A 4,166-nucleotide genomic window follows, 5' to 3' on the forward strand; every position below is an offset into this window, starting at 1 on the left:
GACACCCAGTAACAAAGACATACACAGACACCAAGTAACAAAGGCACACACTTACACTAAGTAACAAAGACATACACTGACACCAAGTAACAAAGACACACAATTACACCAAGTAACAAAGACATACACTGACATCCAGTAACACAGACACACACTTACACCAAGTAACAAATACATACACTGACACCCAGTAACACATACACGCACTGACGTCAAGTAGCAAAGACATGCACTGACACCAAGTAACAAAAGACATACACTGACAACCAGTAACAAAGACATACAATTACACCCAGTAGCACAGACATACACTGACACCCATTAACACAGACACACGCTTACACCAAGTAACAAAGAGATACACTGACATCCAGTAACACAGACACACACTTACACCAAGTAACAAATACAGACACTGACACCCAGTAACACAGGCACACACTTAAACCAAGTAACAAAGACATACACTGACACCAAGTAACAAAGACATACACTTTCACCCAGTAACACAGACATACACTGACACCCAGTAACACAGACACACACTTACACCAAGTAACAAAGACACACACTGACACCCAGTAACAAAGACATACACTGACACCAAGTAACAAAGGCACACACTTACACCAAGTAACAAAGACAGACACTGACACCAAGTAACAAAGACATACACTGACACACAGTAACAAAGACATACACTGACACCCAGTGACACAGACACACACCTGCACCAAGAAACAAAGACATACACTGACACCCAGTAACACAGACACACACTGACACCCAGTAACAAAGACATACAGTGACACCCAGTAACACAGACACACACTTACACCAAGTAACAAAGACACACACTGACAACAAGTAACAAAGACATACAGTGACACCCAGTAACACAGACAAACACATACACCAAGTAACAAAGACATACACTGACACCCAGTAACACAGACACACACTTGCACTAAGTAACAAAGACAGACACTGACACCCAGTAACAAAGACATACACTGACACCCAGTAACACAGACACACACTTGCACCAAGTAACAAAGACGGACACAGACACCCAGTAACACAGACACACACTTACAACAAGTAACAAAGACATACACTGACACCCAGTAACACAGACACACACTTGCACTAAGTAACACAGACATACACTGACACCCAGTAACAAAGACATACACTGACTCCCAGTAACACAGACACACACTTACACGAAGTAACAAAGACATACACTGACACACAGTAACAAAGACACACACTGACACCCAGTAACAAAGACACACAATTACACCAAGTAACAAAGACACACACTGACATCCAGTAACACAGACACACACTTACACCAAGTAACAAATACATACACTGACACCCAGTAACACATACACGCACTGACGTCAAGTAGCAAAGACATGCACTGACACCAAGTAACAAAAGACATACACTGACAACCAGTAACAAAGACATACAATTACACCCAGTAGCACAGACATACACTGACACCCATTAACACAGACACACACTTACACCAAGTAACAAAGAGATACACTGACATCCATTAACACAGACACACACTTACACCAAGTAACAAATACAGACACTGACACCCAGTAACACAGACACACACTTAAACCAAGTAACAAAGACATACACTGACACCAAGTAACAAAGACATACACTTTCACCCAGTAACACAGACATACACTGACACCCAGTAACACAGACACACACTTACACCAAGTAACAAAGACACACACTGACACCCAGTAACAAAGACATACACTGACACCAAGTAACAAAGGCACACACTTACACCAAGTAACAAAGACAGACACTGACACCAAGTAACAAAGACATACACTGACACACAGTAACAAAGACATACACTGACACCCAGTGACACAGACACACACTTGCACCAAGTAACAAAGACAGACACTGACACCCAGTAACACAGACACACACTTAAACCAAGTAACAAAGACATACACTGACACCCAGTAACACAGACACACAATTGCACCAAGTAACACAGACAAACACTGACACCCAGTAACAAAAACATAAACTGACACCCAGTAACACAGACACACACTTGCAACAAGTAACACAGACAGACACTGACACCCAGTAACACAGACACACACTTACACCAAGTAACAAAGAGATACACTGACACCCAGTAACACAGACACACACTTACATCAAGTAACAAAGACATACACTGATACCCAGTAACATAGACACACACTGACACCAAGTGACAAAGACATGCACTGACACCAAATAACAAAGACATACACTTACACCAACTAACACAGACATACACTGACACCCAGTAACACAGACACACAATTGCACCAAGTAACACAGACATACACTGACACCCAGTAACAAAGACATACACTGACCCCCAGTAACACAGACACACACTTGCAACAAGTAACACAGACAGACACTGACACCCAGTAACACAGACACACACTTACACCAATAACAAAGAGATACACTGACATCCAGTAACACAGACACACACGTACACCAAGTATCAAAGACACACACTGACATCCAGTAACACAGACACACACTTACACCAAGTAACAAAGACATACACAGACACCCAGTAACACAGACACACACTTACATCAAGTAACAAAGACATACACTGTTACCCAGTAACATAGACACACACTGACACCAAGTGACAAAGACATGCACTGACACCAAATAACAAAGACATACACTTACACCAACTAACACAGACACACACTTACACCAAGTAACAAAGACACACACTGACACCCAGTAACAAAGACATACACTGACACCAAGTAACAAAGACATACACTGACACACAGTAACAAAGACACACACTGACACCCAGTAACACAGACACACACTGACACCCAGTAACACAGACACACACTGACACCAAGTAACAAGGACATACACTGACACCCAGTAACAAATACATACACTGACACCCAGTAACACAGACACACACTTACACCAAGTAACAAAGACACACACTGACAACAAGTAACAAAGACATACAGTGACACCCAGTAACACAGACAAACACATACACCAAGTAACAAAGACATACACTGACACCCAGTAACACAGACACACACTTGCGCTAAGTAACAAAGACAGACACTGACACCCAGTAACAAAGACATACACTGACACCCAGTAACACAGACACACACTTGCACCAAGTAACAAAGACGGACACTGACACCCAGTAACACAGACACACACTTACAACAAGCAACAAAGACATACACTGACACCCAGTAACACAGACACACACTTGCACTAAGTAACACAGACATACACTGACACCCAGTAACAAAGACATACACTGACACACAGTAACAAAGACACACACTGACACCCAGTAACAAAGACACACAATTACACCAAGTAACAAAGACATACACTGACATCCAGTAACACAGACACACACTTACACCAAGTAACAAAGACATACACTGACAACCAGTAACAAAGACATACAATTACACCCAGTAGCACAGACATACACTGACACCAAGTAACAAAGACAGACACTGACGCCCAGTAACAAAGACATACACTGACACCCAGTGACACAGACACACACTGACACCAAGTAACAAGGACATACACTGACACCCAGTAACAAAGACATACACTGACACCCAGTAACACAGACACACTCTTACATGAAGTAACAAAGGCATACACTGACACACAGTAACAAAGACACACACTGACACCCAGTAACAGAGACACACAATTACACCAAGTAACAAAGACATACACTGACACCCAGAAACACAGACACACCCTTACATCAAGTAACAAAGACATACACTGACACCCAGTAACATAGACACTCACTGACACAAAGTAACAAAGACATGCACTGACACCCAGTAACAAAGACATACACTGACAACCAGTGACACAGACACACACTTGCACCAAGTAGCAAAGACACGCCGCACTGACACCAAGTAACAAAGACATACACTGACAACCAGTAACAAAGACATACACTTACACCCAGTAACACAGAAATAAACTGACACCCAGTAACCCAGACGCACACTACCACCAAGTAACAAAGACACACACTGACACCAAGTAACAAATACATACACTTA

This window comes from Heterodontus francisci, unplaced genomic scaffold, assembly GCF_036365525.1.
Source record: "Heterodontus francisci isolate sHetFra1 unplaced genomic scaffold, sHetFra1.hap1 HAP1_SCAFFOLD_83, whole genome shotgun sequence".
Taxonomy (NCBI): domain Eukaryota; kingdom Metazoa; phylum Chordata; class Chondrichthyes; order Heterodontiformes; family Heterodontidae; genus Heterodontus; species Heterodontus francisci.